The sequence below is a fragment of the Palaemon carinicauda genome, chromosome 37, assembly GCF_036898095.1.
Source record: "Palaemon carinicauda isolate YSFRI2023 chromosome 37, ASM3689809v2, whole genome shotgun sequence".
Taxonomy (NCBI): Eukaryota; Metazoa; Arthropoda; class Malacostraca; order Decapoda; family Palaemonidae; genus Palaemon; species Palaemon carinicauda.
The window spans coordinates 50,556,660-50,581,938 of record NC_090761.1 but is presented as its reverse complement, the minus strand read 5'-3'; the positions used below and the strand labels follow the sequence as shown (position 1 = coordinate 50,581,938).

The 25,279-nt window shown below is 43.7% G+C and overlaps 1 protein-coding gene across 1 annotated transcript in view; it reads right to left on the bottom strand.

The window, feature by feature from the left end:
- Window positions 1-365: 365 nt before the first annotated feature.
- The window catches only part of LOC137629654 (uncharacterized), a 190,050-nt gene continuing 165,136 nt past the window's right edge, over window positions 366-25,279 (bottom strand). The window contains exons 2-3 of the transcript XR_011041569.1: window positions 4,435-4,536; window positions 366-2,087 (exon numbers count right to left, since the gene is read on the bottom strand). The gene's annotated coding sequence lies outside the window, so the exon portion shown is untranslated. The remainder of the gene's footprint in view (window positions 2,088-4,434; window positions 4,537-25,279) is intronic.

Here is a 25,279-nt window from a genome sequence, read left to right as displayed (position 1 = left end):
ACCTTTGATAGTTTTATCTGACGTTATATTTGAAATACTCAATAGTTTTCCCTAATTCCAAAATACTTTCATGAATAAAATGTCTGGCAATAACTAAATATGCATAAATTCTTTAAAACAAAGAATGGATGTATCATGTTAACTCATTCTAAGGATGTGAATTGCCAATCAATGAAAGTTCCGTGAAAAATGAAAAAAAAAAAAAAAAAAACTACTTTAAACAAAGACTTGCGTTTCTACCCGTGGCTAATAATGAGACCATTAAGGAATTTTTACATAAAAGAATTTACAGCCAATCACTAAACCATATTGGATATGAGAAAAAAAAAAAAAACTCAATACATTGGAGAATGATCAATACAAAAGACATATTGGATTTTATTCAAACCAAAAAACTAAGTACTTAATACAAGAGAGTTGACACTAAGGGGCTACATTTAATCTATCACTAACAGTTTATATTCAGTAACATACTATAAACATTATTTACCTTTAAAATTAATTCCTCACAATGGCAACATTTATCCACTTAAACTTTGCTTGAGTATTTATCTAGTACAGTATTTGAAGGAGACTGAACAAACCATGTAAAATTAATTATTTTTTTCATGATCAAAACTGATTATCACTTGCCAAAAGGAAAGAAAAATTAATGGTTTTGTATTTTGAGCTTTTATAAGTCCCTGTACTTAAGGAAATATTTTATAAGAGTACAGTAATAAAACTGACTATTCGTCAAAGAATGACAAAATTAGAGATAAACTAACCTTCAAGGAATAAATCTACCTAAAAACAACCAATGAAAGTAATCAAATTTATGCACTAACCTTAATTTCAAAGGTGACAAAATTATTATTGAACAGTTTGAAATTGAATCTCAACATGGCTTTAGTGTTTTAGGACATGAATTTAAAGGGACAGATATGAGATGGTATAGTAACTAGCTGTAAACAGACAAACTATATCAAAACTTCTGAGCATGTTATGATTATTAAATATCTAAGTTAGTAAATAAATTATCAACCAGTTACATAAACAGTACCATTCAAGTTATACAGTATGCACATTCACAATAGTTTTCGTTGAAAAGGTGGTCTTAAGATCAAGAAAAATGGATAAGAGGAAGTAAGCAAAAGAAATTTTACTACTGTAGTCAGACAAGCTAAAGAATACCCAAAGTCGGCCTAATTTCTTAAATCTCATTTACATTGTTTCACAGATTAATTTTATATTCTATCTAATGAAAGGGCACAAATTTTAAGAGTTCTATGAACCAATAATAAACAGTGTAAGCTTGGATGCTAAAATTAGATTGATTTTAAGTGGTCCTTCAACTTATTTGAAAATTTTTACTGAAAATAGTTCTTACATGTACTGTAAACTACATGTATTGAAGAGGAAAGATAGTCTGTTAATGTAAATATGTTACTGCAAACTTGTGTTCACAACTTTAATCATTCTAGTATCCAGATGAAAAAATTGAATCTTATAGTGCTTCGACAAATAGCTACGCATTGTAAATTTAAGTATGACTATTACCAATTGTCTATGCAAGTAGAAATTTTACAAAAAGATTTTTATCTGGTAATGCACTGAAGTGTTCTGCCAGGATAGATAAGAACATGACCTAAATTCTAAATTATAGGTTTATAATAGCATTGCTGATGCTTTACAAGAGCATTAGCAAACAAGTCCAAATAATATTTAGCATCCAAGATGAAATTCAGCCCACAGCCCAACCACTTGGACCTTTCCTTTCTTTGGATTTGATTCATGTATTTGGTCTATAATCTGGCACTTGAGTCAAGTGCATCTACGATAAACCCTAGAATTAAACAGGTCCCCTAAAAGTTACAAGAGGTTGGACAGCAAGATGGAAGAAAGCAAGAATGAAGGAAAAGAAGGACAATGGAAGCTCAGCTTGTGGCCGAAGGAATATTTCTTTGGAAACCAGTGTTTTCCATTCAGTAGTACTGTAGTTTGGTGATCATATCTAGCAAATTCTTCAAATCTATTCAATGTGGATCAAATTTGAGTAGCTTAGACCTTCATGGTTAAGGTAACCCATTTCTTCGTTCATATCTGTCCTGCGAAAAGAAAATAAAATTATTTGTCATTCAAAGAGAAAAAAAAACTGCATCCAGCAGTTTCTATTAATTAAAAATATTGAATTGCAGTAGGCAGGAAATGACAGGAAATATCTTTTATGCAATGCAAATATACTTTCATATTCAAACAAGGAAAAATTTCACTTTCAGTTTTGCCAATTAATTTTACTTTTACCTACAGATTATATGGAATTCATGGCATTTTAATATCTGCTTTCATTAACAGATTCGAGTAGTCTTTGGTTATTTTAACAATTCAATGCTAGCTTGATCTATCAACAGGTAAATTCCATTTTATTTGAATGCCATCTTGATCCATCAATAAGATCTAACCAAACGATCAATCAAATAGCCTAATCAAACTTTACCATGAACCTAACAAGTCAATCTTGACCCATTAAAAAGCCTAAGTTATCTTTATCCAAACTAATAAAACCCTATCTCCATTCTACCGACTGACAGCAGCCAGCCAGCCTCCCCCATCTTACTGACCGACGACAACCAGCCAGCCTTCCCCGTCCTACCGACCGACGACAACCAGCCAGTCTTCCCCGTCCTACCGACCGACAACCAGCCAGCCTTCCCCGTCCTACCGACCGACGACAACCAGCCAGCCTTCCCCGTCCTACCGACCGACGACAACCAGCCAGTCTTCCCCGTCCTACCGACAGACAACCAGCCAGCCTTCCCCGTCCTACCGACCGACGACAACCAGCCAGCCTTCCCCGTCCTACCGACCGACGACAACCAGCCAGTCTTCCCCGTCCTACCGACCGACAACCAGCCAGCCTTCCCCGTCCTACCGACCGACAACCAGCCAGCCTTCCCCGTCCTACCGACCGACAACCAGCCAGCCTTCCCCGTCCTACCGACCGACGACAACCAGCCAGTCTTCCCCGTCCTACCGACCGACAACCAGCCAGTCTTCCCCGTCCTACCGACCGACAACCAGCCAGTCTTCCCCGTCCTACCGACCGACAACCAGCCAGCCTTCCCCGTCCTACCGACCGACGACAACCAGCCAGTCTTCCCCGTCCTACCGACCGACAACCAGCCAGCCTTCCCCGTCCTACCGACCGACGACAACCAGCCAGCCTTCCCCGTCCTACCGACCGACGACAACCAGCCAGCCTTCCCCGTCCTACCGACCGACGACAACCAGCCAGTCTTCCCCGTCCTACCGACCGACAACCAGCCAGCCTTCCCCGTCCTACCGACCGACGACAACCAGCCAGCCTTCCCCGTCCTACCGACCGACGACAACCAGCCAGTCTTCCCCGTCCTACCGACCGACAACCAGCCAGCCTTCCCCGTCCTACCGACCGACAACCAGCCAGCCTTCCCCGTCCTACCGACCGACGACAACCAGCCAGTCTTCCCCGTCCTACCGACCGACAACCAGCCAGTCTTCCCCGTCCTACCGACCGACAACCAGCCAGCCTTCCCCGTCCTACCGACCGACGACAACCAGCCAGTCTTCCCCGTCCTACCGACCGACAACCAGCCAGCCTTCCCCGTCCTACCGACCGACGACAACCAGCCAGCCTTCCCCGTCCTACCGACCGACGACAACCAGCCAGTCTTCCCCGTCCTACCGACCGACAACCAGCCAGCCTTCCCCGTCCTACCGACCGACGACAACCAGCCAGCCTTCCCCGTCCTACCGACCGACGACAACCAGCCAGCCTTCCCCGTCCTACCGACCGACGACAACCAGCCAGTCAGCCTTCCCCGTCCTACCGACCGACGACAACCAGCCAGTCAGCCTTCCCCGTCCTACCGACCGACGACAACCAGCCAGTCAGCCTTCCACTTCCTACCGTCCGACGACAGCCAGCCAGTCAGCCCTCCCCGTCCTACCGACCGACGACAGCCAGCCAGTCAGCCCTCCCCGTCCTACCGACCGACGACAGCCAGCCAGTCAGCCCTCCCCGTCCTACCGACCGACGACAGCCAGCCAGTCAGCCCTCCCCGTCCTACCGACCGACGACAGCCAGCCAGTCAGCCCTCCCCGTCCTACCGACCGACGACAGCCAGCCAGTCAGCCCTCCCCGTCCTACCGACCGACGACAGCCAGCCAGTCAGCCCTCCCCGTCCTACCGACCGACGACAGCCAGCCAGTCAGCCCTCCCCGTCCTACCGACCGACGACAGCCAGCCAGCCTTCCCGTTCTACCGAGACAAAATCCTCCTCAATTCAAGTACAAAACTAGCCCATTCTGACAAAAAAATCTTTCCTAGATTGTGGTGATATACTTTTATGTTACCCCTTTAACTCTGATCAATTCAGATTTAAAACTAGTGTTCATTAATTTTTCTATGCTTACCTCAGGAAATTGAAGGGAGCAAGCATCAACTTAAAACTGTTTTATTAAAGTTGTTGACCAGTAAATTTAGCTGTTCATGGATCTGTTTAAGTTATACTGTACCTGCAAAAGAAAATCCAATAGTTTACTCACAAGGTCTGGATACAGAAAATTTCACTTTTTTCATGTTAATTTTTTTGTTCAGTTCGAATGATGCTGTTTAAAGAAGAACGAATCAAGTTTGTACTTAAACATATGAAAAGGATGATCTCATTGCAAAATAAAAGAATTCAACCTTCGACACCCTCATAGGCAACATTTTTTTTTACTGCTGTCAGAAAATTGATCAAGAAACTTGGCAGGCAGTATATTAGACAAACCATATTGAAAATTTTTCACTAACATTAGATTTAAATAAAATTGTTTTACTTACATACATATAGTAAGGCACTTCCCCCAATTTTGGGGGGTAGCTGACATCAACAAATGAAAAAAAAGGGGGGGGACCTCTACTCTCTACGTTCCTCCAGCCTAAGAAGGGACTCAACCGAGTTCAGCTGGTACTGCTAGGGTGCCACAGCCCACATTATCCACCACAGATGAAGCTTCATAATGCTGAATCCCCTACTGCTGCTACCTCCGCGGTCATCTAAGGCATCCGAGGCGGCAGCAGCAGGGCCTACCGGAACTGTGTCACAATCGCTCGCCATTCATTCCTATTTCTAGCACGCTCTCTTGCCTCTCTCACATCTATCCCCCTATCACCCAGAGCTTTTTTCACTCCATCCATCCACCCAAACCTTGGCCTTCCTCTTATACTTCTCCCATCAACTCTTGCATTCATCACCTTCTTTAGCATAGCCATTTTCCATTCTCTCAACATGGCCAAACCACCTCAACACATTCATATCCACTCTAGCAGCTAACTTTTCTTACACCCATTCTCACTCTCATCACTTCGATCCTAACCCTATCTACTCGAGATACACCAGCCATACTCCTTAGACACTTCATCTCAAACACATTCAATTTCTGTCTCTCCGTCCCTTTCATTCCCCACAACTACGATCCATACTTCACAGTTGGTACAATCACTTTCTCATATAGAACTCTTTACATTCATGCCCAACTCCCTATTTTTTACTACTTCCTTAACTGCCCCCAACACTTTGCAACCTTCATTCACTCTGACTTACATCTGCTTCCACTCCACCATTTGCTGCAACAACAGACCCCAAGTACTTAAACTGATCCACCTCCTCAAGTAATTCTCCACTCAACATGACATTCAACCTTGCACCACCTTCCCTTCTCGTACATCTCATAACCTTACTCTTACCCACATTAACTCTCAACTTTCTTCTCTCACACACTTCCAAATTCTGTCACTAATCGGCCAAGCTTCTCTTCTGTGTCTGCAACCAGTACAGTATCATCCGCAAACAACAACTGATTTACCTTCCATTCATGGTCATTCTCGTCTACCAGTTTTAATCTTCGTCCAAGCACTCGAGCATTCACCTCTCTCACCACTCCATCAACATACAAGTTAAACAACCACGGTGACATCACACGTCCCTGTCTCAGCCCCACTCTCACCGGAAACCAATCACTCACTTCATTTCCTATCCTAACACATGCTTTGCTACCTTTGTAGAAACTTTTCACTGCTTGCAAGAACTTTCCACCAACTCCATATAACCTCATCACATTCCACATTGCTTCCCTATCAACTCTATCAAACGCTTTCTCCAGATCCATAAACGCAACATACACCTCCTTACCTTTTGCTAAAAATTTCTCGCATATCTGCCTTACTGTAAAAATCTGATACATACAACCCCTACCTCTTCTAAAACCACCCTGTATTTCTAAGATTGCATTCTCTGTTTTATCGTTGATCCTATTATTCATTACTCTACCATACACTTTTCCAACTACGCTTAAACTAATACCTCTTGATTTACAACACTCATGCACATCTCCCTTACCCTTATATAGTGGTACTATACATGCACAAACCCAATCTACTGGTACCATTGACAACACAAAACACATTAAACAATCTCACCAACCATTCAAGTACAGTCACACCTCCTTCCTTCAACATCTCAGCTCTCACACCATCCATACCAGACGCTTTTCCTATTCTCGTTTCATCTAGTGCTCTCCTCACTTCATCTATTGTAATCTCTCTCTCATTCTCATCTCCAATCACTGGCAGCTCAACACCTGCAACAGCAATTATATCTGCCTCCCTATTATCCTCAACATTCAGTAAACTTTCAAAATATTTTAAAGGTTTGTTAATCTCCTGTGTACTCGGTTTGTATACAGCCTTATGATATAAAAGGGATTTTGACGAAGGAAAAATCTATTTCTGGGGAGAGACCTGTGACGCCCGGTGAAAAGGGGTCCTTCTGATACACTTTTCTGATAAAATCTTCCAATTATACCAGAGAAAGATAAAGGCATGGAATGCAGAGGTTACTACCCTCGCGCGAGCACCTTGTGGGTGTCGTGTATAAAACAAAGGCGCGTGAAAACCACTATTCACAGGCTGTCTTCCATTTAGTTAATTCCTTCGTCAAAGGGATGGGCCGATACAGAGGCACCAGCCAATCTACCAGAGCCACGCCCCGACGCGAGCGCCATCTGAACAACATCCTTCTGTATTGGACTAGATGGCTTGGAAAGGAAAGGGTGGGATCGTGCCAAAGAATAGGGAAGGGTTTCACCGGGCGCCACAGGTCTCTCCCCAGAAATAGATTTTTCCTTCGTCAAAATCCCTTTTCTGGGTCGACCTATAGCACCCGGTGAAAATGTACCAGAGAATGCCTTCCAAGCCCAATAATAATTAGTAAAGAGGGAAGAGAAAAAACACCATGTAAGGAGAACCATATATTATATTAAGGTAAGTAAGCATGAATCATAAACTAATCACAGGATATAGTGAGCGTAAGGCTAAACAAACATAACAAGGAAGCCTCCGAGTATCAGAGCACAAGCAACAAAACTGACATGGCTAAGAATACCCCAACACTAAATTACGGTAAACACATTAAAAGTTAAAATCATCTTAACCTAATATGTAATAAACTAGGGCTAACGAACCACCAAGGAAGCGGCGTCGTGGTGCGAGTGGCGGGTAGGAGGGAGAAGAAAAGAGATGGATGAAAGGAAGAACAAGAGATCACTGGGGAGAGATACGGCTCCCAGCTGCAACCGTTGGGTATTTAAGGGCCTGTAAGTTCTTTAGATAGTGGTGTTTGAAGACCATAGGAGATTTCCAACCCGTGTACTTTTTAAGGTCATCAAAATCCATATTTTGGAAATAATTGATGGAGGTAGCTACTGACCGGATATCATGAGCATGGGGAAATGATCCCGGATTGGCTTGTTTAATGAAGTATAGGATCTGTTGCCTAATACCCTGTAAGGAAATGGTACCTCCTTGTTCTCTCATAAACAAGGGGCCGGACGATCGGGTAGCATTCCTGGCTAAAACGGCTCTGAGAGTAGTGACTGGACATAGAGAAGTATCTTGGAGAAGAGGAATAATCTTCCAAGGGGACCACCTATTTTGGGGTTCTTAATTTTTAGCTAGGAACGCCCTGTCTGGAGAAAGAAGTACTTCACCTGAAGGGAGGAAATCTATGTTTTCTGAGTTTCGTAAGAGAGCTGCCAGTTCTGAGATTCTAGCACCCGAGGCCAAAGCTGTTAGAAATAAAGTCTTCCTAAGAAGAGTGATATAGGAGCAGGATTCGTTGTCCGTGTCGGAGGCAAGTTTGAGGACATCATTCAGAGACCAAGAGACCTTTTGTGGGCGAACCGAAGGTCGAAGCCTAGCACATGCTTTTGGAATAGACGTGAAATAAGAATCCGCCAGGTTAATGTTAAACCCAACCAGGAAGACTACCTTCAAAGCAGACTTAATGGTGGTTATAGTGCTAGCTGCTAGGCCTTTGTCAAATATGGACCTAAAGAAGGAGATGGCTAAATTAGGAGTCATAACCGAATGGTCTGAATTCTTTAAGAAATCTGCTAGTTTCTTAACTGCCGAATCATATTGGCAAATCGTAGAGTCCCTTTGTCTAATTCTATGAAGAGGACATTATCCGGGTCGATGTTTGCATCCTTACGAGCCGCAAACTTCAAGAAATCCACAAAGTTAGGGTTTTGGCTATCCTTGAGGAATCTGACACAGTCCGAGTTTGGACCAATTGGGTCAGTTTGGGGAATGGGATCCGGAAGGGACGGAGTTTCAACTCGAGGAGGAGAGGAAACCAACTGCTCCTTGGCCAGTGAGGTGCCACTAAAGCCAACTCCCCGTGAAAGGAGCGGAGTTTGAGTAAGACTTTCAGTAGAAGATTCACTGGAGGGAATAAGTAGATCTTCTGCCAATGGTTCCAATCCAGGGTTAATGCATCCATGGCATAAGCCTGAGGGTCCAGGTTCGGGATCACATAACATGGGAGTTTGTGATTGAGTTGGTTTGCGAATAGATCTACCCGGAGACCTGGAACCAGCCTGAGTATCCACCGGAAGGAGTGTATGTCTAGGGACCATTCTGATTCCAGTGGTTTTGTCCTGGATAATTAGTCTGCTATCACATTCTGGACTCCTGCTCGGCGAGTTGCTGACAGGAACCAGTCTTTGTCGGCTGCCAAGGCGAAGATAGTGACCAGGATCTGATTCAGGTTGGGTGACTTGGATCCCCCTCTGTTGAGGCAGTGGACTACTGCTGTGCTGTCTGAGACTACTCTGATGTGGGTCGACCTCGGAGGAGAGATTCTCTTCAGGGTCAAGAACACTGCCATGGCTTCGAGAACATCGATATGGAACGGCTTCATGGCGGGTGACCAAGAGCCCTGAAACATCTGATATTGGGAGTAACCCCCCCATCCACTCCGAGACGCGTCGGTATGAATTGTCACTTGTGGAGAGGGGAACTGTAGAGGAACAGATTTGGAGAGGTTCCTCCGTTCGGACCATGGTCGTAGTCTCATTTTTAAGACAAGAGGGGATCTTCGAGATCTTGTCTCTTAAAGGTATTGTCGCTCTCTTTCTCCAAACTCGATTGATGTCTTTGAGTTTGGCTTTTAATAGGAGATCGGTCAGTGAGGCAAATTGGAGAAGGCCGAGGATTCGTTCTAAAGCTCTTCTGGACACCTGTTTGTGTTTGAGAAAGTTCCTGACCTTGGAAGCTATCTCCCTTACCTTCTTGGGAGGAAGGGAGAGCCTGTGCTTTGAAAAGTCCCACGAGATGCCTAACCATTCGAAGTGGCTTGATGGTTGTAGGTAAGACTTTTGGAGATTGACTTGGAAGCCCAGTTTGGCGAGAAAGTGAAATACCTTCGACGTAGCTCTGTTGCATTCCTGGGTCGACTGGGCCCAAATGAGCCAATCGTCCAGATAGGCGATGATCTGTATCCCTTGGTTTCTGAGTTGTTCGAGCACCGTCTCCCCCAGTTTCGTGAATATCCTGGGGGCAATGCTGAGACCGAAGGGCATGACTTTGAATGCAAAGGCTTTCTTGCAGAGACGGAAGCCTAGGTAAGGAGAGAAGTTTCGAGCTACTGGGACATGACAATAGGCGTCGGTAAGATCGATAGAGGTGGTGACGGCCCCACGGGGAAGTAAGGTCCGTACCTGAGAGAGAGTCAGCATACGGAACTTGTCGCAAAGGATGTAAGAGTTTAGTTTCAACAAGTCCAGAACTACCCCAACGCCGACAAGTCTTTCTTCGGGACTGTAAACAGGCGCCCTTGGAATTTCAGGGATCGAACCCGTTTGATCGCTTTCTTCTTGAGTAACTCTGTGGTGTACTCTTCCAGGATGGGAGTGGGTCTCTGGAAGAAGGTCACTGGTGGAGGAGGAGATCCCTGTGACCATTTCCAACCCAAGCCCTTGGATATTATGCTGTGAGCCCATGGACTGAAGGTCCAATGGTCTCGGAAGTGATAAAGTCTCCCTCCTACCGGCATTACATCATTGAGAGGGAGTGAACCTAGGTCCCCTCCCTCCACGGGCACCCCTTGCTTTAGGTCCGCATCGTTGGCGGAACTGTCCTCTACCTCTGAAGCTTCCTCTCTGGTGTCCACGAAAGGAACCGGAGGATTCGTAGGTAGGGTTGTATGCAGGAGAGGACATCCAAGAGGGGTTGGGCTGTGTACCAGGGGGAGCAGTGAGATAGACTACTTGTTGAGGGGGAGCCGGTTTTTGAGAAGTCGAAGCAGAGGAAGACTGTGTCGACGAGTTACCCCGGACTGTCTTGTAAGGAATAAACCTCTGCTTCTTGAAGAACGTTTGTTTCCGGGGATTCGATCCTCCTTTTGGCTGAGAGACCCCACCTTACTTGCAAATTTTGATTTGCCCTCGCCGCGTCCTGAAGAACCTTATCAACTTCGTTCTGAGGGAAGAGGTTCTTACCCCAGCAGGACGCTATCAGCCTGTTCGGTTCATGTCTGATGGAGGCCTCAGACAGAACGAACTTCCTGCAACTACCTCGAGCCGACCAGAAGTCATGGAGGTCTATTTGGTAGGACAGCAGCAGGTTCTTTGTGACGACTCTGAACAGCGTTTCCTCTGGGTAAACCGATGCTAGGGACTATGGAGGTGATGGAGTGGAGGGACCTAGCCAGTCTATTACGGGTCTCGAACTCAGTTTTGAGAAGACTCTAGTAATCTGGGGAGCTTCTCAGAGAAAAGAGTAGAGGCACAGTCCGGGTCTAGCTTCCCCACTTTGAAGGTAGAAGACGCATCATCCCAGGTTGCAGAGGTACCCGGAATAAGCAATGAGGTGGGGTCCGTCTCCTTGAAAGCCGGCATGGAAGAGCCTTCATTGATGGCCTGAATTGTCAGCTCTGTGATTTTGTCTATGAGCGGCAAAGAGATGGAGGCCGCCGTCGTAAAAATAGTGTAGGCACCTTTGTGTGGGGTGAGCTTGGAGTTAATACATCCCCACTCTGATAGAGTTCTGGCCCAGATAGCCTGGGCCTGCTCTTTCGGAAATATCACTGTTTCCTTCGGTACCTTGTCCATACGGACCAATGCATGTTCCTTTAAACGTACGAAGCCATTGAATGGGAATTCTAGCCCCGGGGGGTAGAACTCCAGGTCCTCTAGAGGGCGGGTGCCTATGCCCTCTAGAGTTAAGGAACCATCTAAGAATGGGGAATGCAAGGCAAACCGCCAAGGATTGTGTTTATCGAAGGGAGGTAGCTTCGATGCGTCTGGGGCGGAAGGAGGAGGAAGCCGAGTTCCGGAGCGGATCAGAGTAGCCACCATATCCTTAATCTCTGTCATCGCCCCAGACTGATGTTGAATTTGTTCTCTGACGATATCCCTGACCAGTTCGACGGGGAAGAAGGGGACCTGAAAGCCACCCATTGGTGGTGTCTTGGATTTGGTAGACTTGGACTTCTTAGGAGTCGCGGTTTTACGGGGAGCAACATGAACATCAGGAGCTGTCGAGGGACCGGTGACGTTGATACTGGCAAAGCTGAAGACTTATAAGTGCGTAGTGGCTTCACCTTGGGTCGTACGGGGACAGAGGGATCCCGAGGAGAAGCCTTAGGCTTACCAAAACCGAGAAAGGAAGAGGTAGAAGGAGAAGTAGGAGAGAAAAGAGTTTCCACCAACTCGGCAAGACTTACCTGCTCGTCCATAGGTTCTACGTCTATATCTAGATCTGCCACGTCCAGCGGTACGAGGGGTTCGTCCTCCGCGGAAATGGTTGCTCTGACTTCTTCAATTAAGGGGGCAGCAACTTCAGGAGAGACTGCTGCAGTAGTCGAGCCTGGGAAGAGACGGGAGGCCATGTCCCCATCGAGGAGATGGGGTGCGCCAGACGGGGCATTCCTGCCGAAGCCCGACACCCAAGGACGAAGAGCAGCCCTTGCTGACCGAAGAGAGTCATCTTCGGCCTGAAAGATTTGTAGGGATTAGTGATGCAGGAGGGGGATTGCTCTCCAAAATATACCATGTGTGTCATATTAATGGTCAAATTACTGTCTGCCAAAGATAAATAAGGAACAAAAGGAAAACCCACTTACATCATCGTTCAGTAGTATTGAGGACAACTCTTAACAGAACGAGCACAAATCCGGAAACCAAACCATATAAGAGGCTTGTCCCAGTTCCCGGATAAAGGAGATGGCGCAGTGTGCGTGGGACCGACAGAGGTCATGCCCAACGGGGTCATTGAACGAGGCAAGGCATCCTTGGGCAGTACAACGGACCTTCTGTAAAAGAAAGGAGACATAAGTCTGGATGTTCCTTGAAACTCTGGTAAGCAATTAAAAATCTACTAACAGAGCTTAGTTTAATGCAACATTCGTGCTTAAGGGAATTCTGTGAGTGAGAGCCGGAGCTCCATATTAAAATACATTAAATATAAAAGTTCCAGCAATGGCAATGGGACTGTATCATTCTTAAAGTGATGATAATGAAATAAGAATAAATAATCTAAAGCAATCTGCCGACCTCTGAGGGTCGGGGAAGCAGTGACAGGCCCGTAAAATAAATATAAAACACAAGCCGTAGCTAAAGGCTAAGGCTAATTATAATAGTAAAGCATATTGACGATCTCCGGTGAAGCCGGAGGTCGATGAAAGGTCCTGAATAATTGTATTGTGAATAATAACTCAATTGTAATAACAATGGACATTCGTGTGGATATGGCCGTGGACTGAGACCGGAGTAAGGGCCACCGGAGGGTCGTATCTAAACAATATGAAGGCCGTCCCAGAGGGTTGTATTTAAACAATATATATATATATATAACAATAGTTCAAAAGTCATTGAGAATCCCTCATGGCGGAGTAGGACTCAAGAGTGGAAAAAAGTTCAGAACTACTCCCAAGCCGTAACGGGGAGAGGACGGAACTCGGGACCTAATAAATAACGCTAACTATTGAAAAGTAACCAAAACTAAATAACTCGTAAGCTATCATACACCCATAGAGGGAGAGGTGAGGGAGGGAGAACTCTTTGAACGCACAAAACGGAAAATGGGAAATCCGCTCACCCACCTGAGTTAAGAAAGAAAACGAGAGAAAGGGGTAACTCGTGACAGAACAGAAAACGGGAACCCCAATCTCTCGCTCCCGTGGTTACAAAAACAGGACTTAATAAGCGTATAATAATAAAATAACATCAAAATAAGACTACGAACGAAGAATAACGTCTGCTAAAACCTAAATTAAAGGGAAATAGTCGACTGACGAACGCCTCGGGGGGGGCGGGTACTAAACTATAATAAAGCTAGAATGCTATTCTTGTTCGCAGACTGGACTTGCTAGCAAAAAAGTACCATGGGAATAATAACAATGATAATGAAGGTTCAAAAAGGCATAAGGCAAGGGACTTAACCAAAAACCTAAGTGACAGGGTACCAAACGGGCAAGACTAAGATGAACTCCCAGCAAGACAAGGGAACAAACAATGGCCGCCGACTGACGGGCCCAGACGGTAATGATAAAACAGACTATACTGGTTAGATGACAAAAGCCTGGTACTACAAAAAGCTGTCAAAACAAACTATGGTACTTAACATTGGAATGGGTGAAGATGGAGCTTCGGTCATGACGAAATAAATCCACGTGTGAAAAAACGCCGAGCACAACAAATTACACACACTCGAGCAAGTCCAAATAGAAGGATGTTGTTCGATGGCGCTCGCGTCGGGGCGTGGGTGGCGTGGCTCTGGTAGATTGGCTGGTGCCTCTGTATCGGCCCATCCTTTTGACGAAGGAATTAACTAAATGGAAGACAGCCTGTGAAGTGGTTTTCAGGCGCCTTTGCTTTATACACGACACCCACAAGGTGCTCGCGCGAGGGTAGTAACCTCTGCATTCCATGCTTTTATCTTTCTCTGGTATAATTGGAAGATTTTATCAGAAAAGTATCAGAAGGACCCATTTTCACCGGCCACCACAGGTCGACCCAGAAAATAGGATTGACCTAATAAACTTCTTTGATGCACCTCTTAAAATGGTTCATGAGATTGATAAGAATCTAGTCCCCATGCAATACTATGTAATACAATACTCAAATACCGTACTAAAGTTTGATCATTAATACTAATAGATCATACATACATACATATACCAAAGGCACTTCCCCCAATTTTGGGGGGTCGCCGACATCAACAAGAACAAAACAAAAAAGGGGACCTCTACTCTCTATGTTCCTCCAGCCTAACCAGGGACTCGGCCGAGTTCAGCTGGTACTGCTAGAGTGCCACAGCCCAACCTCCCACATTTCCACCACAGATGAAGCTTCATACTGCTGAGTCCCCTACTGCTGCTACCTCCGCGGTCATCTAAGGCACCAGAGGAAGCAGCAGGGCCTACCGGAACTGCGTCACAATCGCTCGTCATTCATTCCTATTTCTAGCACGCTCTCTTGCCTCTCTCACATCTATCCTCCTATCACCCAGAGCTTTCTTCACACCATCCATCCACCCAAACCTTGGCCTTCCTCTTGTACTTCTCCCATCAACTCTTGCATTCATCACCTTCTTTAGCAGACAGCCATTCTCCATTCTCTCAACATGGCCAAACCACCTCAACACATTCATATCCACTCTAGCCGCTAACTCATTTCTTACACCCGTTCTCACCCTCACCACCTCGTTCCTGACCCTATCTACTCGAGATACACCAGCCATACTCCTCAGACACTTCATCTCAAACACATTCAATTTCTGTCTCTCCATCACTTTCATTCCCTACAACTCCGATCCATACATCACAGTTGGTACAATCACTTTCTCATATAGAACTCTCTTTACATTCATGCCCAACTCCCTATTTTTTACTACTTCCTTAACTGCCCCCAACACTTTGCAACCTTCATTCACTCTCTGACGTACATCTGCTTCCACTCCACCATTTGCTGCAACAACAGACCCCAAGTACTTAAACTGATCCACCTCCTCAAGTAACTCTCCATTCAACATGACAGTCAACCTTGCGCCACCTTCCCTTCTCGTACATCTCATAACCTTACTCTTACCCACATTAACTCTCAACTTCCTTCTCTCACACACTTCCAAATTCTGTCACTAGTCGGTCAAGCTTCTCTTCTGTGTCTGCTACCAGTACAGTATCATCCGCAAACAACAACTGATTTACCTCCCATTCATGATCATTCTCGTCTACCAGTTTTAATCCTCGTCCAAGCACTCGAGTATTCACCTCTCTCACCACTCCATCAACATACAAGTTAAACAACCACGGCGACATCACACATCCCTGTCTCAGCCCCACTCTCACCGGAAACCAATCGCTCACTTCATTTCCTATTCTAACACATGCTTTACTACCTTTGTAGAAACTTTTCACTGCTTGCAACAACCTTCCACCAACTCCATATAACCTCATCACATTCCACATTGCTTCCCTATCAACTCTATCATATGCTTTCTCCAGATCCATAAACGCAACATACACCTCCTTACCTTTTGCTAAATATTTCTCGCATATCTGCCTAACTGTAAAAATCTGATTCATACAACCCCTACCTCTTCTAAAACCCCCCTGTACTTCCCAGATTGCATTCTCTGTTTTATCCTTAATCCTATTAATCAGTACTCTACCATACACTTTTCCAACTACACTCAACAAACTAATACCTCTTGAATTACAACACTCATGAACATCTCCCTTACCCTTATATAGCGGTACAATACATGCACAGACCCAATCTACTGGTACCATTGACAACACATAACACATTAAACAATCTCACCAACCATTCAATTACAGTCACACCCTCTTCCTTCAACATCTCAGCTTTCACACCATCCATACCAGATGCTTTTCCTACTCTCGTTTCATCTAGTGCTCTCCTCACTTCCTCTATTGTAATCTCTCTCTCATTCTCATCTCCCATCACTGGCACCTCAACACCTGGAACAGCAATTATCTCTGCCTCCCTATCATCCTCAACATTCAGCAAACTTTCAAAATATTCCGCCCACCTTTTCCTTGCCTCCTCTCCTTTTAACAACCTTCCATTTCCATCTTTCACTGTCTCTTCAATTCTTGTGCCGGATTTTCTTACTCTCTTCACTTCTTTCCAAAACTTCTTCTTATTCTCTTCATATGACTGACCCAGTCCCTGACCCCACCTCAGGTCAGCTGCCCTCTTTGCCTCGCGTACCTTGCGCTTTACTTCCACCTTTTTCTCTCTATATTTTTCATACTTCTCTATACTATTACTCTGCAGCCATTCTTCAAAAGCCCTCTTTCTCTTCCACTTTTACCTTCACTCCTTCATTCCACCATTCACTGCCCTTCCTCATGCTGCCTCCAACAACCTTCTTGCCACATACATCACTTGCAATCCCAACAAAATTTTCTTTTGCTAACTTCCACTCCTCCTCTAAATTACCAGTTTCTCTTACTCTCACCTCGTCATATGCCATTTTCAACCTTTCCTGATATTTACTTTTTACCCCAGGTTTTATTAGCTCTTTAACCCTCACTAGCTCCCTTTTACATCCACCTACTCTATTCCCCCACTCTTTTGCTACAACCAATTTTCCTTCCACCAAAAAATGATCAGACATACCGTTAGCCATACCCCTCAACACGTGCACGTCTTTCAATCTTCCAAACATTCTTTTAGTTATCAACACATAATCCATTAATGCCCTTTCTACTACTCTTCCATTTGCCACTCTTACCCATGTATACTTATTTTTATCTTTCTTCTTAAAAAAGCTAGCACTTATTACCATCTCTTGTTCAACACACATCTACCAGTCTCTCACCACTCTCATTTTCACCTGGTACGCCATACTTCCCAATGACACCTTCTACCTCTCCAGCACCCACTCTAGCATTTAAGTCACCCATAACAACTACATAATTCCTTCTACCCAGTCCTTCTACACACCTAGTTAATTCATTCCAAAACTCATTCCGCTCTTCTTCACTTTTCTCACTACCTGGCCCATACGCACTGACAAACGCCCAACATTCCCTACCCAACCTAACCCTTACCCACATTAATCTAGATGATATCTCCTTCCATTCCACTACTTTACCTGTCATCCATTCACTCAGCAATAAAGCCACACCCTCTCTCGCTCTTCCCCTTTCAATCCCAGACACTCTACCAGACATTTCACCAAACATCACTTCATAAATCCGTCAATAGTAGTTCACGAAGCACTAAGATTAAGCAAGATATCTTTCTCGATTAAGGAAACTTGCACACGCCAATATTAGGATGTAGGCCCACTATTAAGAAAATTAATGTTTGACAAATATATACAGTATTAAACATATTGGCATCTGATCAATTGCATTTGTTTTAATTAGTCTTTTGATAATCAGGATAATGTTACTTTAAATATTAATATAACAAATTTGGAAGTAATTTGTATTTTTCCTAACAAAACAAAATGTAGCTATTTGTAGGTGATATTACTTTCAGCAAAGCTGAAAGACTAGCCATTAGATTTTTAGCGAGGATTAAGCAGGGTGGGGGTTAGTAGCTACCCCACTCATGCGTACCTGGGCTGAGCACTTCAAAGGGGACTGGTGCTGGCAGGTCAATCTATACAAATGGATACAGGTTTGTATGGTTTGGAAAAAAATTACTATTAATGTCATTTGTGCCATCACTAAATACAAACCTATGCTATTTATAGGGGATGATTGCCCTTTTGGAAGGGTGGAAGTCCTAGCCAACTGCCTTTTTGGCTTTGACCCAGGGTTTTCCCTTGTGGTGTTTTTGCATATAATTAGTGGAAACACTATACCTCACTGAAACCGTTCTATGCATGGTCGATGGTCTACACAAGCTGTGCGCTTGCGATACTAGCAATGTGATTGTCTAGGTAAGAGTTCGTTAAGTCATAGGAATCTTCAGAGGTTACCAAGATATGCCCAACAACCCCTTCGTTAGGGTATGGGGATACAAGTATTTAAACAATACATACCAGGATACACAAAGAAACAATGGTTTGCCTGCAGGTAGTTAAGGTCGGCTTTGCAGAGGACCCTGGGTGCTGATTCCCCAAATGAGGGGGAAGATGAAAAGAAAGCCAGTAATTCTTAACTATTTACCTAGAAAATTCCCAGGTAACCTTTGCCCTCAACCCTCTGCTACTTGTCCAACAAGGAGCTTGAGGTGTAAAAACCAGTTGTGCAGCCACCATAGGACCAATGGAAAATGTTTCCATGTTCCTGTGGGTTACGTCTTGCAGTAAGTGGGTGGTGAAGGTCTTCTGACGCTTCCACAGGCTCACTTGACCTGCACCACAGAATGATTTGAACGCCAGGTACATTGCAATGAGCTCTGGGTCGACGTGTGGGAGGAGGATCGGGATTCAGTGCCAGGTCAACGACCTTGCGATCCTCCCCTTGACCTTTCCCGTGCTGACAAAGAGCGCCGACACTGAAGAGCTGCAGATGTCCTTTTGAGTAATACCTCAAACTCTTTACAGGGCATAGTAACACTTAATCTGGGTCATCGGTTACAGAATGAAGACTTAATACGGAAGGCATTAAATCTAGGATCCGCTACCCCTGGATTTTGTGTGTGCAATAAACTCAGGGAAGTAGCTGAGGATTACCTCTCCCCATACCCTTGAATGGGCAATGTCATAGGAGACCATGAAGTTCACCGACTTTTGGCTGAAGCTAAAGCGAGTAGTAACACCGTCTTCAGGGTGAGGTGGTGATCTGTTGCCTGGCACAATGGTTTCTATGGGGTACCCATCCAGAGACTGAAGGACCCAAACCACGTTCCAAGGAAGTGGTCTCACTTCCAACAGGGGAAAGGTAAGCTTATAACTGTATGATGAGAGTTCCAGCAAAGGAAATATCTACTCCTTTCAGCTAAAAGGCGAGACTCAAAGCTGAGCAGTAACCTCTTACTGCCAAAACCGAGGGGAGTATTCCCTCCCATAGGTGGCATCAAAGGGGAGATACCCCTTCCAGATCACCAAACCACAGCATCAAAGGGGAGATACCCCTTCCAGATCACCAAACCACAGGAGACAGTCAACTTAGCCAGGTAGACTGATGCTGATGACCGTCATAAATGTTCAGTCATCTGTTTCGCAACTTTTTCTGAAAATCATCTACGAGTGAAAAGGTGCTAGATAGTCTCCAGGCGTGGAGTCACAGCGAAGCTAAGGCTTTGTGGAAGATGTTCGTTAGTTTTGTTTCAGTAGATCGTGTCATGGAGGGAGTTCTCGTAAGCTGTTACATGCTTCTGAAGGTCCGGAAACCATTCTGTGATGCCATAGTGGAGCCAGGAGTCTTTGCAAGTGACTGATATTCTGATCTTAAGTACGCTTCTCAGACTGAATGGGTTAAAGTCATAAACATCTATATTGTCCAACCATGGTTGAAAAGCATGTTGCCATAGCCTGGGGAGCAGTAAAGCAGGAGTCAGATTCATGAATGTTGCGAACAGCTCCACAGTCAGGGAAACTCAGAGTCAGGATTGTTGGCTACTAAATTATTCAAATTCCACTTTGAGCCCAGTGAGTCACTGGTTGTCTGCGAGCACATTACTTTTAGCCAGAATGAAGGGAATGATAAGGTCAACACCTCTGCATAGATTCTCATTCTAATAATAAGGGGATTGTAAGTTAGGAGAAATACAAACTATCAAATTATTAGTATTCACAGATTTACTGTAACATTAAAACTACATTCGATTTACACTTTCAAAATTAATTTGACTAAGGTTGGGCTAGGGCGTATCTACCACACAGTTTAAGGGATTTTCTAGTCCAAATCTACTGGGGAACCCTACTCCCTACAAGACCTCCAAGTAATTTTATCGTGTACAAGACATTCAGCATTCCACGCGTCTATTACTCTTTAATTGCCAATTCCACATTATCGAAGCACTTATAAAACAAGACCACAGTTTCCTCTTGAAAGCCTTAATATTTTCAGACTTTCGGATGTGTAGTAGGAGCTTATTGTGTAAGTCTTGGGGCCGCATATTTGAAAGCTCTAGAACCTATAGTGGACACCTTTGTTCCTATCATTTGAAACCTAACTATTCTCTTGTTCAACCTACACCATATCCTCCAGGTGAGACCACCAGGTTCCTAAATTAGGTTTACCCTCCTTGGCCAGTTAGAACCTGATGCCCATCGATAGTTTATGACTAATACTACTACTACTACTACTACTGTGACGAGTGATTTTTTATATTAGGATTTCTGTTGGTACAACTCCTTACTTAGAATATTCCAATGAAACCACTAATTTCAAGCTTAACCATAATTAACTACAATTAGTATCAAACCCCTCTACTTCCAATTGTGCATTGCTGATTGCAAAATTGAGACAATATCAGTAAAGATTTTGGTAATTTCATTCAGCGGTTGATTTAACACTAATTTTACTATTCCAAAAATAATCTGTATTAAGAGCATCTTTAAATTACTTTTACATAATCTATAATTTCCTTTAAGTTTTTACTACAGTAAATCACGTTAGCTTTTTTTTAATTTTCCTCAAGATTGAACAATCTGATGCATATTTTCCTTTACATGGCAACAGTCATCATCATCATCTACGCCTATTGACACAAAGGCCTCTGTTAGATTTAGCCAGTCATCTCTGTCTTGAGCTTTTAATTCAATACTTCTCCATCTACTTCGCATTTTATAGTCCTAAGCCATGTAGGCCTGGGTCTTTCAATTTTTCTAGTGCCTTGTGGAACCCAGTTAAACGTTTGGTGAACTAATCTCTTTGGGAGTGCGAAGAGGATGTCCAAACCATCTCCGTGTACCCCTCATGATCTCGTCCACATATGGCACTCTAGTAATCTCTTGGTTTCATTTCTAATCCAGTCCTGCCATTTAACTCAATAACCTTCTGAGGGCTTTATTCTCAAATCTACTAAATCTATTGGAGATAGTTTCATTGTCATACGATGAATCCTGTCCATAGAGTAACACCAATCTCACTAAACTGATATACAGTAGTCTGATTTTTAAATGAAATTTTAGGCGATGTGATTTCCAAATTTTACTTAACCTAGCCATTGTCTGATTTGCTTTTTGTCAATCTTTCACTTAACTAATTTTAAAAGCCTTGTATTGGAGATAATTGTTCCTATATGCTTTCATGATTCTACCTCAATCCTTTCTCCATCCAATGATATTTCATCTTCCACTGCATACTCCGTTATCTCTGTCTTATATCTTCAGCCCCACCTCATGTGATATTTCATGTATTCTGTTAAGTAAGCATTGCAAATCCTGTAGTGTTCTGCTAAGAAGGACAGCATCATCAGCATACTCAGGGTCAGCTAAATTCCTATCACCAATCCAATCCAATCCTTCTCCACCATCTCTGACTGTTCTACACATTACAAAGTCCATGAGGATGATAAACAACATGGGTGACAACATTCCCGTGGAGTACTCCGCTGTTCACTGGAAGCACTTGATAAGACTCCATTAACATTAACTTTGCACTTGCTATGCTCATGAACAGAATCAAATTTAAGAGGAATTTCGTAAAGCAAGATTCTCCACAAAATTGGCCGGTGCACACTATCAAAGGCTTTTTCATAGTCCACAAATACAATCAAAAGGGGATTTCTATATTCTACGCATTGCTGTACGACATGTCTCAAAGACAAAAATTGGTCAGTGCAACTTCTACCCTTTCTAAATCCCGCTTGTTCAGCTCTCAGCTTTTCATCAATCTTTCTCTCCAGTCTCTTGAGAATAAGCATACTATAGATTTTTTATAACAAATGGTGTAAGTGTTATGCCTCTAATTATTGCAATCAGTCAGGTCTCCCTTTTAAGCTATTTTCACCAACACTCCTAACTCCCTTCATCAGGTTTTGCCTCTTCATGCCACATTTTACAAAATTTTTTTAAGTAGTCTGGGAGTCCCTTCATTTTTGGCCAGTATCATATCTGCAGTTGTTCCCTCGTATCCAGGGGCTTTCTATCTCAGTTTTTTAGGATAACTTCTACTTCAAACACTGAATTCATTCATGTGCACATCAAGGTCATCAGCTTCAGGTATATCAATCCTATTACTTTTCATATGTCCTATTCATAACTTCACTAAAGTGTTCCATCCAACGTTGTCTTTCTTCATCTTCTGTTTCTAAAACAGAGCTACCTCTTTTTGATCGGTATATGCTTCTCTACCTCAGTCGAGATTTCATTAATAATTCTAGGAGCATTTCTCACACCACAGCCATTTCCTGAATTCATAGCTTTGTCGGCCTCATCTGCTTTACTGTCTAAATACTCTCTTCTGTCACTGGCTTTTCTTTTGACACCTCTGTCAATAGTGGAATACTTAGCATGCTCTACCTTGTAATTATCATTACTTCCTCGAAAACTTTCAACAATCAATTTCAGTTTGGCTCCTTTTTATAGTATCCAGACTATCATTCATTATCCATGGCTTTCTCCTTGTAACCGTTTGTCCCAAGACAACTAACAACTGACATACATGGTCTTAATATCACACCATTCTTCATTGTTCTTCGTCTCTAAGTCTCAAGACTGCAAATCAATTCCTACATTCAATTGCAAATGTTTCGCTGTGCTCTTCCTCTAGATTCAGAAGCTTAGTTGTATCAAACCTAGGTATTCTATCTTTCTGTTGGGTGCTTTGTTTTAATTTCAGTGTGGCAATGAAGAGCTGGTGATCACTGCCAATATCGGCACCTCTATAGGTTCTTACATTTCTCAGAGTCGTCTTCTTCCTCTCTCTATTAATGGCAATGTGATAAATCTGATTTTTGTAATTGCCATATGGTAAAGTCTAAGTATACTTGTGGATGTTCTTATGTTGGAACAGTACCTCCAATGACAAGATTGTTTGCTGAACAGAAACTTATGAAGAGTGCTCCATTTTCATTTGCAACTTCGCCAAGACCTTCGACACCCATCACATTCTATCCTTTGATTATTTCTTTCAACTTCAACATTGAAGGTGCCGATCACAATTTTCATCTCTCAGATCTCATCTATTATCCTCTGTAGTTCTTCATATTTTTGTGCTTAGGCCATGTCGTCCTGATGCAAGTTCCTTTATAGTAGCTTCTTAGGTTATATTTAACTACAGGGATATATCCCAGAGAATTTTACTTAAGGTATCCAGAATATCCCTGGCTTTCGCCTTTAGGGATATCGCATAATATCAGAGGACGTATTCTTGACACCCCACATAGCTATCTACACCCCAAATAGCGTTTACGCTTCGAGAGGGGAAAGCGGCTAGAATTGGAGGAAAGTCGTTATTAAGGCACGCTCTATCTCCTACTGTTGAGTACCTGTATGACGTCACGTCCGGGCGCCATATTATTCCTTCTTTCGTAGCGAACCTTACTGTTTCCAAGTGCTCTCTTGCTATTTTTTGGATTATTTACTGCTATACAGTAATACTTTCTCCAGCCTCATCTGCCTCTGGAAAGTTGAATATTATATTTATTTTGTATAAATGTAAGCTCTCGCCCGTTTTTTCCTCAATTCGAGGTTTAATTACCGTAACAAGAGCTGTTGCCTAACCGGAGGTGTCATGAACTCTGGCGTTCGCTATGCATGTGTAATTTAGTCAGCCAGAACGCCCTTCCCGGTATATTTTGCTTTAATAAATTTAGCTATTTAGCCTTCATTGCTAGGAAATTTTATATTATGCTGATAGTATCGTGGTTTCGGCAATTTAGGTAACCGATACTCGCTTACGCTAGGCTTCCTAGCCTAGGCGTCTAGCCCTTGCTTTCATGCATAATATAGTTTTCTTAGTGTGGTAATTTTATTGAAGCTTTAGGAAATATTTTATACATATAATCTATTACTGCATAAATTTTCCTCTACCAAAGATAGTATAAGAGTGTGTTTTGGTGATTTAGGTAATCGATTCTTAGCGCTCCTAGGCTACTAGCCAAGGGGCTTTAGTATACTTTCATACATGTCCCCGATTGCTCTTGTATTGCCTTATATAAGTGGAGACTGATATCTCCTAGTCTTTTATAAGGCGATACTAATCTCCCTAGGAGATTTAAGAGCTATCTCTTCTCCCTCAAGTTAGCCTAGGATGAACCCTAGTCAGCTTTGCCTTTAATAGCATTCGGGTAAATCTAGGCTAGGGTGTTTCTGCCCCTTCCCTTAACCACAGATTCTGGTTTTGGGTTTGGGTCAGAACATCAGAGTATTCCGTCAGTGGTCGGTTGCCGACAGGCAAGGCTAATTCCTGGATTAGGTTAGGCTACCGACACAGGAGGCTAGACCTCCCTAGGAATCACCTGAAGGCATTATATATGTCTCCTCCCTGTGGCCTAGCAGACAGTCCTGTGCCGGCAGAACTTAAGCTGAAGAATAGAATTCTTCTATTGCTTGGGGGGACTCAGACACCAGAGACTGTTCCTACTGTGAGACAGCAGCGAGGGTGCTGGCAATCTCTTCTGTATTGGTCTAACCCTAGGCTAGGGAATCTAATTCCCTGGTCCCTTGGGATAGTTCTAGTACTGGAACGGAGTCTTGTTAGGTGAGGTAGGACTGGCTTTGCTGCCGGCTCCTCCCTCACCCTAAAGGACCCTCACCCCTCCCCTGTCCTTTAGTGATGGCCTAGCCTTCACATACCTTGGCCATCATCCTACAATCGACCCTAGTGCCGGTAGGTTGTGGGATTGGCTCGGGTTTTCTGTCGGCTGCCGGCGGAAAACCTAACCCCGTCGAGTGTTCTACAGTTCTCTCTTGGTCTGCCTTCCATAACCCTGCCGGCAGAGATCGGTGGGGTTGTGGTTGGATGGAACCTGAATGTTACATTTCCCCCTTCCATATGAACCCTCATTCCAGGTGTAGGGCAGTAAGGCTGAGCCTTTACATGCCCCCTCA